The sequence below is a fragment of the Neltuma alba genome, unplaced genomic scaffold, assembly GCF_004799145.2.
Source record: "Neltuma alba isolate B1F8T4 unplaced genomic scaffold, ASM479914v2 tig00011740_pilon, whole genome shotgun sequence".
Classification (NCBI taxonomy): Eukaryota; Viridiplantae; Streptophyta; class Magnoliopsida; order Fabales; family Fabaceae; genus Neltuma; species Neltuma alba.
Genome location: NW_021636368.1, coordinates 407761 through 420493, shown reverse-complemented (window position 1 = coordinate 420493; position 12733 = coordinate 407761).

Below are 12733 nucleotides of genomic sequence, written 5' to 3'. Positions count from 1 at the left end.
GTGTTATGGCCTAAGAAAATTCATAGATATTCTCTAGAATTAAAAGAAATTTATAAAGCAGACAGAACAATTTTCTGAGCTCCGAAAGGCCATAAAGAAAGCCGGAGAAACGTGGGCCAAGTAAATTCGGAGGAAGCTTATGAAACAAGTTTGATCCAACGGTTAGGATCTAATCTCCCATCTCCTCCACCACTTTCATGACACTTGGCATCTTCTAGAAGGTTGAGGTAAGCATGATGTAATAAGATGATGCAATGATGATGTAAAAGTCCACTTGAACTTTCAAATTTGCCCTTACCCTTTCTATTAGCCACCAAGGGCATTTTGGTCCATTCAAGCCAACTTTTTGGCTATAAATAGAGCCTCTTCCCCTTCATATTTTCAGCCAACATGAGTTTAAGAGGGGAAACTCTGCCAAAATTTAGAGAGAAAAACGTAGGGGTGAAGGCCAAGAAGAAGGAACAAAGTTCAAGCTTCAAGATCAAGGTACGTGGTGGCTGTAGCATCTGATTTGATACCTATTTCGAATTAGTTACTGTGTGTATCTGATTCTGAAATTTTTCATGCTTAAAGTACACTCTGTGAGCTTTAAATCCATGGGTAGAACACTCCATTTGGATATGTGTACGATTTATGGTGATTTTTCAAAGTTAGGGTTTGAAATCTGGAAACAGTGTTAAGCTTTTGGAAGGGTGTCGAGTTCCGTACAATTCTGGTACTGTTCGGCGTGGAATTAGTTCCTGAAAATATTTTTCCTTTAAATTTAACTTAATTAGCTTTCAGTGAGACTTGGAAGCACTCAATTTGGATTTTTATATATTTAATTATGAATTTTGAAAGTTGATCAAAAATTCTGGAGATTCTGCGTGAACAGTACCCGCGAACCAAAATTTCCAGATTTGGTATTCTTGAATCTAAAGCCATCTAAAGTGATCCTAATTGACAGTAAATAGATCATAAGGATGTAAAATGATAAGATTTATGTTAGAAAAGCTAGAAAGAAAACCCTAAGACTAAGAGAAAGGGTTGAGGTTCAAGAGAGCTAGCTTTGAACTTTATGTAATCTGGTGGTCCTAATAGATTGTATGATCATTATGGTTATGTTTAGAACCTTTGGAACATCCAAGAGGATGTTTAGTGATGTTGACCGAATGCCCACATGGTTGGAAAGTCAAGGGAGTCAAAGGAAAAGTAAGAGGAAAGCTTGAGGTGCAAGGTAGTGAACTTACCTATTGTCATTGCTTGATGTGGTATGCTTGTGTATTGCCGTGTACATGTTATTTGCATGTTGTTGTGACATGTTTTAGCTGCTGTAATTGCTATTCATGATGAGTAGATTATGTCTCCATGGCCATGCATCAAGAAGTTAGCTTTGAGCATGCTAGTATGTCACTAATTAACTAGAGAATAAACAAGTTGCGTGTAGTGCATTAGCATCCATTTAGCATGATTAATATGGTATTGTTTGCTACTGAGATTCCCCCGAATCTCACCCCCTCCCTAACCAACCATTTAGGTCAATCAATGGTGGGCACTAATGGCATGAGAAGCAAGGAGAAGAAGTGGAGATTTATTAATGCAAATGATTGATATGAATATTCAATGTATAATTCTCCTACGTTGTAAGTTATGTTATGAATGCCATCAATTCAATGTATATGGTTAGGATGTTTATGGCATGAATGAAAGTATATGACTATGAATGAGAAAGATTAAGCCCATGCTATGTATGTCAAAGAAATAAAAAGAATTAAAGTAAGGAGATATTAAAGGATAAAACGTAGGTCCTGAAGCAGTTAATTTCAAGCTTCAGTTCGACCTATCATATGAATGAGTTAAGCTACGGAATTTGGTACACTTACAGTGTACATCCCAAGCTTCAAAATGAGTGGTAAACCACCTCATTTGGATGTGTATACAAAGAGATATGAGTTTTCAAAGTTAAGGCACAGAATCTGGAGAGTCCAGATTTTACCAAACAAATAGTAATCTTAACCCAATAAACTGTACGAATTGGGCAAGAATAAGTCCAATTGAGTATTTTTCTCTTAAAGAGCATTGAAAGAGCTTTCCGTATAATTTTGGAACACCTCCATACGATATTTCTAGAATTAGTTATGATTATTCAAAGTTGGACCTGTAATCTGAAAACTGGACAGTGAACAGTAATTTTCCGAAAATTAATAGTCATCATATTATTGGTTCTTATTACATAAAGGTGCAATCTCTTTTTAAAAACAATCAGTTAGAGATAGATACATCATAAGAAACTCAGCTATTAAACAGAGAAAATGTCACATCCAGTAACATGATAATTAGAAATAAGGATATTCCTAAATATTCAAGAGCCAAAAATGATAAGGAGAAATAGAAGATTTATGATGGAAAATAATTATTATGATTTTCCAAATTAATTATGAGAATTTGACTAATTAAGAAAAATTGGTCAAAGATAATTATGAAAAAAATTTTCCAAGTCTCAGGAAATTAAGGAAAAATAAGGATAATATTCCTTGAGAATTATATGAGGTTATATAATTGGTTTTATGACCAAATTGCCCTTGGAAAAGTTATAAAGGAATTTAAGGGTGATTTAGGCTAAATTGAGGCCTTTTATGTAGAAAATTCTAAATAAATATTTGGAAGGGGAATAAAATCCCAAGAAAATTCTTATGATGTTCTAAGGAATTATAAGAGATTATGGCATTAAAAGGAGACCCTCAGATATCTAAGATTTTTCCTAATTATTGGGACAAGTGGAAAAATCAATAATGAGAAGGGAAAATTTTCCTTTTTATTTAATTAATGAAAAATTGAGTTTGAGCTAAAGAGGGCTTTTGGGAAGAGAAAAATGAGAAGAATAAATTATGGATCTAACAGGTAATAATTACAGAGGCCAGAGTACTATAATTACAGAAAAGAAATCAAACCCGGAGTAAAAGTGCATCGATAAAGTGAAGATTAGAGTCTTGCACTTTACTTATCCCACAAGTTGCCAATTGTCAAGCCCTTAATAGATATTAATTAAACTTTTCAAGTGTCAAGCCTTAAGTGGAGAAGAGTTTGACTTTTGAAAATTAATTTCATTTGAATTAAGTTATGGGTTAAGGTGCGCTCAGCACCTTGAACTATTTTTCCAAGTACATCCAGTGTCTTAAAGTAATTTTCGATGCATCCAGTGTCCCAAACTAATTAAAACAGTGCATCCCGTGTCCCAAACTAATTAAAATGATGCATCCATATCCCAGACTAATAAAAAAGTTAAGTTTGACCGTTAACTTACTAACTCAGTTGAAGATTGGTCGAAAAATCCTACATGGCAGACACGTAGGCATCTGATGTGTATTACTTTGATAGGTTAAGGTGCGCCTAGCACTCTGAACTATTTTCTCAAGTGTGCCCAGTGTCCTAAAGTAATTTTTGGTCCATCCAGTATCCTAAACTAATTAAAACAGTACGTGCACATCCCAAGCTAATAGAAAAGTCTCGTTTGACCGTTACCTTGCTAATTTAGCTAAAGGCTTACTGAAAAATCCTACATGGAAGACACGTAGGAGTCTGATGTGTATTATTTTGACTAAAGCTCTCGAGATGAGCCCGGTAGCCACGGGTGTATTCTCGGAAGGCGACAGTAATTTCGATAGAGTGACCAAGGAGAAGTTTACTGTGTTCTAGGAGGAGGAAACCAAATGCAAGCTGAATAAGGAGTTGACAGAGATGAAGATAGAAGTGTGCCGTGACGGTGGTTGTGGTTTCAAATCAGAGTGGTGGAAGATACGGGATAAAATGTTAAAGACGAGGATAGGATTGAATGGGTGGTACATGTACCAAGATTTAAGAGGATAGATCGGTAGTCTTTCTCTTTTTTTTAAGTTTAAAAACTGGTAGAAGGAAATAAATTAAATTTTTAGTCAAAATAATACACATCATACGCCTGCATGTCTGCCATATAGGATTTTTTGGTCAACCTTTAGCTGATTCAACAAGGTAACGGTCAAACGAGACTTTTCTGTTAGCCTGGGATATGGATGTACTGTTTTAATTAGTTTGGGACACTAGATGCACCAAAAGTTACTTTAAGACACTAGACACACCTGGAAAAATCGTTCAGGGTGCTGGGTGCACCTCAACCCTTAAGTTATTGAAGAGAGAAGTTACAAGGAGGGATAAGCAAGTGATATATGGCATAGCATTAAAGGATGGTAGTTGGGATATTTTTAGTATTAATGAGGGTGGTTGAGATGTTTGTTTGGTATTAAATGAAGCTCATCCTCCCCCTTTTTAAGACTAAAGGTTCGGCCAAGGAGAAGAGGAAGTGAGCAAGAGGAGTTCTTGAAGAATGATTAAGGATACACAAGCTACTTTGATCCACTAATGGTTGAAAAATTCCATTCTTGCCTCTTAATGGTGTTGGCAGAATTGGTTAATTTTAGGTAAGGGAAGTTTTAAAGTTAAACATAACTAGAACACTATGATTCAAGGTGGTTTCAAGTAGGTTGGTACTGTTTTGAAAAGTTTTTCATGATTGAACTCCAAGAGGTATGGTTCGGCTACTTTCAAAACTGGAACATAGGATGATTTTTTCAATGTTTTGATGCTTCCATTGTGTTCAAAATGGAAAAGAGAGTAGGATAAACCTAAAGAACAAGGGTTGGAAGCATTAGAATCAAAGTTGAAATTTTTAGAACCTAAACCCTATTGTTTCAGTCAATCTTGGTTCTTAAGGAAGGAAATTTCTTTTCTTGAATTTAAGCCCATATTTGGATTCTACATGAAAAATCATATAGGAATGAACCAAGAAAGAATTTTTAGGGTTTAAAGAAATAAAGCTCCAAAAATCAAAGTTTAAGGAATTAAAGGTTACTTGAGTTTTGTTATTGATTATTGATATGGTTTGGTTGGTGAGAGAACCCAATCTTTATATGGTTTTCTCAAGTATTTTCTAATTTTTTGCAATAATTTTACCCTCATTATGCGTGCATTTATGTCTATTTGATTACATTAAGTCACGCATTGCATTTTGCTATTTAAGGGGTAAAAAGAGTTATTTTTCTCTTCTTAATTTTAATTGCCTTGATCTGTAATTAGTTGGTCTTTACAAAGCTCTTTGTTGTGATTTTCAGGCAATTGGAGAAGGACCCAAGAACCATGATGGAGCATAGATGGAGCCAACACATTGCAATGACCAAAACACAAGAGTTAGGAGTATTCTGCCTCCCCAAGTCGTCACATGAACTCCTGAGGTCACGACCTAGATGCCTCTTAGTGAAATTACCTGTTTTGGACCCAAGCCAAGATGAGAGCTCTCTATCTTCTAGGATTGCAACATGGAACTTATCAGGTCGCGACCTAACCTTCCTGAGTCGCAACCTTACATTCCTGAGGTGGCGACCTGAGTGTATTAAGTGGAGCTGCGTGTTTCAGACTAGGTTTTTGAGCTTTTATACCTAAGGGGGACAGCTACCACAAAAAGACACTCTTCTATTCTCCAGATTTGCATAAGGTTAAGCCACCATCATTTCCTCTCAGTCTCCATTGATCTTACACCCAAAACTTTCATTTTTCTTCATCTCTTCATCATTTTTTGCATTACTGGACTGATCAAACCACTCTAACACCCTTCTTCTCTATTTTTTCTAACTTCAATTTTAGCTTTAACCATAGCTGCTCATTCCTGGAGCAATTGCGATTGGTTTGAAGGCATGAGAGGCTAAACCCCTTAGCCTCTTGGTGATGGAGAACGAAGCTTGAGCTCAATGATCTAATCGGGGAGTTTTTCTATAGTCTAAACCCTTGTTTAATACTGTGTTGAATATTTCTAGATTTAGGAACTTTCTGCACCTGTATCAAACTTGATTTATGATTGTAAATCTGGTGTTTAGACTATTCTATTGTATTTGGATTGGATGATGTTAATGTTGATTAATCTATATAATATTTCAGTTTGAATCCTTGTGTTCAGTTTCATTTTCAGTGATTATTGTGACTGCTTGGTTTTCTGTGTTTGTTTATTGACATTTAGAGGATATTTGCATCATCTGTTCGTCTACACTCTAAGTGGTTTTCAGTAGTGTCTTAAGAGATGTTAATTAACTTTGATTAAAGTGAGTTTTTATTAATTAAGACATTGGACCCAAGTGATTACTTGGGGTTTTCTTCATAATTAGAGGTTTTCTAAAACTTCCAATCATTCTAAGGAGCAATGATAGCAGAGTTTTCATCATTAAGAGACTGTTTAAGCATAATTCCCTTTTAATCCAAAACATTTCTTCATTCATTGAAAATACCAAAAATAGTTAACTTTATGCATTTTACATTTGTTGCACTACCTTTAAAACAACTAAAACCCCTTTTTTACTCACTCAAATTTACAATATTTTTGAAAACTAATTTAGACTAGGATTTCCAATAACAAGCTCCTTGAGAAGAATGATTGGTAGCATCCTATACTGCATTTTATCTGGTGCAACTCACTTTCTTGACTATCTAGAAGGCGACAGTCTGGTCATCGATCAATGGCGCCATTGCCAGGGAACCATTGAATTGGTTCCCTAGTAATTGGTTTGCTTCACTATTGTGATTTGGGTCGATTCTCATAGAGTTTTAGTTTTTGAACTTAAATTTTGCATTTCATAGCATCAAAAATTTTGAGAAATAGAACTAAATATCTTATTTTTCTACACATTTGCATTTGCATTGTTACATAGCATGTTGCATTTTATTCTAGCTTGATCCTAAGTGTTTTAGCTAATTGCTTCAAATTTTGAACTCTATGCATAGTTGTTCAGCATCTAGTCGAAGTACTTAGTGATTTTTTTCCAAAGATTTTGCAAAAATAGCTCTCTGTGACTTTGCATCGTAACCTCATATATTTAGAGTTGCAACCTAAGTGATTGAGTCGCGACCTAACTTGTGGCTTGTCACGACCTTAGCCTTCTGTTTTCCAATGTTGCTCTTGGTCTGTTTAAGTCGTGACCTAGAATTTTCAAGTCACGACCTCAACTCCCTCTTCTTTCAAGGTTGCTTTCTGTTCATTGAAGTTGCGACCTAGATTACCCAAGTCACGACCTGATCTAGGTTTCCACTGAAAATTTTCCTGAGTGTCTAGACTTACTCTGTTTGCATAACTTTGTTTTCTGCATATACTTTGAGAGTGTATAGCACTTCACACACCTCAAACTCATTGAGCATTATTTGAAATCATTGAGTTTACCTTAATTTTGAACTACAGACTTGGTAAATACACGGTTTTGACCCTACCTCTTTCTTGAACTATATCTGTGCTTGAATTCTTGAGTACTTGTGCATGCCTAGAGCGCGTAGAGGTGGGAGAGGTAGACATATAAGATCTCATAGCCTGCTTATTTTACGAGGCCTATCCTATTCATCTAGTAAGAGTGAGGAAGTAGAAGAAGAAATTATGGCTGAAGTACCTCCTCATGGTCCAAACGGTGGGAATAGGAATGGTAACCATAATAGACCTAATAATGGTGGTAATGAGGGCCAAGGAGAAAATAATGGCCAGAATAGGATTAATGAACAACTTAGGGGTAGAACCATTAAAAACTAACTTAATCTGATAGGAACTTTGAACCTATGCCTAGTGCTTTTCCTACTTTCAATACAGATTTTGAAATTAAAGGTCAATTGATTTACTCATTGCCTAAGTTCTATGGTCTTGTAGGAGAAAACCTATACTTGCACCTTTAGACTCTTTATATGTAATGCTTGTTCATGAAGCCAGTAGGAGCCAGTATTGATGATGTTATGTGGAAGGTTTTTCACTTATCTTTGGAGGGTAAAGCTAAAGAATAGTACATAAACCTACCACTCTACACACACAATGCCTGTGAGTCATGGACTAGTTTGAAGAGAGCATTCTTGGATAAATACTTTCCCTCTGCAAATATTTCAGCTACCCGCAAGGAAATTTCAGCAGCTAAGCAAAAGCCATTCGAGACATTCTTTGAATTTTGGAGCATATTTTAAGAGATGCTTACCTGCTGCCCTAACAATTAGATTCTTGAGGAGCACTTGGTATAATATTTCTACAATGGGTTGTTAACATATGATGCACAATTTTTGGACGCCGCTGCAAATGGGTCTGTGGAAAATATGGAACCAAGGGTTGCATGGCAGTTAATAAGGACCTTTGCTCTTAATAGAGAATATGTGAGCTCAAGGGATTCAAGAGACCCCAAATCTAAAAGAGACCCCCTCTTGGTAAGGCTAGCCCAAGATATGTCTAAACTTGCAAATATGGTTGAAAGCCTTCGCTCCAACAAAACTGACTCTTTTGCCATAGTAGCTACAAGTAGTGAAGTTTATCATTCACCGATGCATACTAGCTCAAATTTCCCTGGGCCAGTTGAAGAAGTGAATGCCATGTACCATGGAAGAAAGGGGTAATATCAGAAAAAGGACCCTTACTCAAACACCTAAAACCCCGGTTAGAGAGATCATCCAAACTTCAAATGGCGTGGGGGAGCAAATAGACCAAACTAGTTCCAAGGCAATCAGTTCCATAATCTTAGGGCTTCCTCAAGCACATTTCAAGATCCTTTAAGAGCAGTAGTGACAACTCCACAACAGACTATGGTATCTCAACCACTGCCAAGAGGAGATGACACTTCACAACTCTTGAAGATCATGGCTGCTCAGATGACAAACATAGAGGGGTAAATGAAGGAAAGTGATAACAAGTTTGTCTCCATAACTACCATATTGCAAGGGATGCAGAAAGATAACTCAGATGTTCATAAGAAATTAGAGGAGTTTACCTTGAAGAATGCCAACATCACTAGTCATTTGACCCAACTGTCCAATACGGTCAATGATATGCAAGCTAACAGTGGGGGTAGCATTCTTTCTACCATAGTGATCAATCCCAAAGCCCTTAATGCAATATTCTTAAGAAGTAGTAGAAAGGTCCACTTTGAGGATGAAAGAATAGACAGAGATGCATTTGAGCAAGAAATAGAGAGTTCTTCACTCACCTCTATAAAGGTAGGCAAATATGAAAGTTCCAAGGAGGAGGAACTTCTTAGGAGAAAGAGATCCCAAGAAAGTAAAGATGCACAAGAAGAGGAGAACCCTATGGGAGGGTCGAAATGTAAGGGCACACAGAGGAAAAAAAAGTAGGAAAAAGCACTCATGGAGCCTTGAGCAATGAGGATAAGAAGGTAAATCTCAATGAACTCCCTTTTCCTCAATCTTACTTGCAAGGTATGAAAATTGCTAATGAAAAACAAGATAATGAATTGCTTGAAAATTTTAGAAAAGCTGAAGTAAATATACCTTTGGTTGAACTGATTAAAAAGATCCCTAAGTATGCCAAAGTTTTAAAAGAGTTGTGCACACATATGAGGAAGTTTAAACCTAATGAATGAGTCCAGTTGCCCTCTAGTATGTCTGCTTTGTTTAAACCATAACTCCTAATCAAATGTCATGACCCTAGTTCCTTTACTATAACTTGTATTGTAGGTAGGACAACTATTCCTAAGTCTTTACTTGATTTAGGTGCTGCCATTAATGTTATGCCTTGGTCAATGTATGAGTCCTTACAAATCAAAAGTCTTAAACCTCCTACCATGATGCTCTAGTTAGCTGATAGGACTATGAGGGACCCACATGGCTTCTTAGAGGATATCCTAGTGAAAGTCAAAGACTCAGTTATCCCTGCTGATTTTTATGTCTTGGATATGCCTAATGAACAAGGTGGGGATGGGACCTTAATTTTGGGCAGACCCTTTTTAAGAACTGCTAATACTAACATTGACATGCAAAAAAGGTCTATCGCTATGTTTGTTAGGGATAAATTTTCTTATTTCAATATGTATGAACAAATGAAACAACCACATGAAGATTACTTGATGTGTGATGTTAATTTTGTTAAGGGGTTGTTCATTGATGAGCTTCATAATGATAATAAAATGCATGTTTCATCCCTTACTCCTGACTCTGCTTCCCCCTTCCTTTCTAATGGTAGTGACGTGGACTGTTCTACTGTTCATCAGTTAGATTACACCTTTTCTACTCTATCTGGTTCTACTATCACTAATAGTACGCTTGGAAAGTCTTCTACTAAACCCTTTGAGCCGAGAAAGGCTTTGTTTTTTATGTTAATGCAGGTAGTAGTAGAGCTGCAAAGACTTCTAAGAAGAAGAAGCGCTTCAACCTTGTTGGGGAGCTACGTGCCCTGAATGTTATGCATGGACCAATTACAACTCCAGTTGCTCTTAAGTCTGCCGTCTTTACACTTCTAACTAAGAAAACTAATCAAGAGATAATGGTTGCTTCTATGGAGAGTAAGAAAGTAGATTCTAAGGAAGAGAGCAAAGAGCCTACATCTCTCAGGCTCTAAGGCAAAGACAAAGAAAATTAAGATACCCTCTGCCACTTTCCCTCCTCTCTCCATTGACCACTACGCGATCATTGATCTAGTATATGAAGACCCTTTCCTATTGACTCTTAAGGAGGCTGTGAAGATTAAAGCTGGTGTTGAGGTGTGGCGCTTGTTGTCCACTTGTCAGACGCCAAAAGCTGAGAAAAAGGCCAAATGGATTGGACCTTTTTAAAGTTCATTCAACATGCCAGCATAGGAAAGTTGTAATGAAGGATGCTAAAGGCTAGTTCTTCCAAGTTAAAAGGAGCACCTTCGTTTCTTCAAGGAGAGCGATCAGCCTCCATGACACCTCAAGCTCATTCACCATGTTCTGTTTTGTTTTGACTGATTTGATTATAGCATGTGTTAGTGAGATAAGTATGGGGGAGGGAGTCGACCAGTAAGAAAAGTAGTTTAGCTTATTTTAGGCTATAGTTTTTCAATTCAATAATTTTCTCCTCTTGTTGTTCTTGTTTTATATGTGTCCTTCCTTGTGCTTAATTGTTTGCTTAGTCATGCAGTGAGGGCACTGTCGTGCTTATGTACGGTTGGTGTTATTTGTTTTAATTATGGTGGCTGTTGTTCTTTTTCCCTTTTCCTTTAATAGTGAGGACATTGTCAAGTCTAAGTATGGGGAAGAAATCCATTTCACTTTATTGCATCATTTTAGTGGTTGTTTCAGATTTTTGGTAAATTTTTTTTTCAAAAATCCAATCTTTCATCATCATTATTTGGCTTTAAATTGATTAGAGATGGTAAATTGTTATGAATTGGATCATTTGATGCTTATTGAAAGGGTTTTAACTTGTTAAATGTTAGCCAAAGCTTTAAAAATTTTGCATTGGTAGTTTCTGTGACTTCGGGTCACGACCTCACTATTTAGGTCGCGACTTGAAGAGTAACTTTGGCTAAGGAGGGCTCTTTGTGATTTCAAGTCATGACCTGTTTGATCTCAGTCGTGATCTCAACCCCCTGTCCTGCCTTGGTGTCTCTGTGTACCTAAGTCATGACCTGGACTCTTTTGCAGTGCACCTCTTTGATTTTTGGCATTGCTGTGTAGGAAGAACCTTTTTAAGCTACCTTTGCATCTTTTTCAAGCAAACCTTTGCCTTTTTCATATACCCTCATTGCATCAAATAGTTTTTCTTGACAACCGTGCCATCCTTGGACTTTTAAGCATACTAGATTTTGAAAATGATTTTTCTGAAGACTTTATGGCCACTTTTAGGATTCAAGTATGTTCTTAAGTGATTATCTTGATCTTCTTAATCCTCTTCTTATGGGTTGCTTTTGTGATAAGTGTCTTAATGCCTTGTGACTAGTGTATATTGATTGAAACTTCCTGTATGAGCAATTAAGATGTGAAACCCTTGTTAAAAGGATACTCTTGAGCCTTAATTCCTATATTGAGTGATTACTCATGTGGTTTATATTCTCTAGAACTTGTTTTAGCTCTTGGTCAAAATTATGTGTGCATTTATGATTTTGAATATGATGGAGGCATTCTTTTCTACACATTTCTACCCAAACACAACTCACAGCCATTTTTCCATTACTTAACCATTTTTGAGCCTACACTTCCTTCATTTTGTCTACCATTTCGAGTATTTTGAATAACAATGTTAATTGAGTTGAATCCGTCTCGACAATTATGATTTCCTGATCTTCATCGGTCTTAATTGGGAGTTTTACTTTTATTTCAGTTTGAAAAAAAAAGAAAAAAATAAAGAAAAGGGGAAAAAGAAAGAAAAAAAAGAAAGAAAAGAAAGCAAAAAAAAAAAACAGAAGAGTAAAGAAATACCCCTTATATATACATAAGCTATAACAGCAAAATAAAGTTTAATAAAGTATTCCCTTGGTGATAGAAGGTTGGGATCTAAACTTCCTTGTCTAAAAATAGATATTATTTAACTCACATTTTTTTTATTCTTGACACTCAATTTCACTTTTTTCTATTCCATTTAGCCTTTCCATCACTACAACCCTAAAAGTCCTCTTGATTCTTTACATGGATGTTGACTAGTCGTGGAGATTTTAGGGTCATTACAAGTTTATGATAGGATGTTTGCTGCTTGGATAATTAAGAGAAAAGATCCCTAATAAGGAAAGATGAGTGATTCAAACACTTATACCTTATGAGCAAATCTCTGTTGTTCATGCATTTTGAGTCAATTGAACCTTGTATCTGATTATTTGGCATTGTTCATGTTATCATTTTTGTATTCCTAAAAGAGATTGATCGATTAGCTCTTGAGATCACTTTTGAACATGATAGTCTATTTAATTGTAGCTGTACTTTCTTTAGAATGATTCAAATCTATGTCCAGAAATACAAAGGTTCAAGTGTGG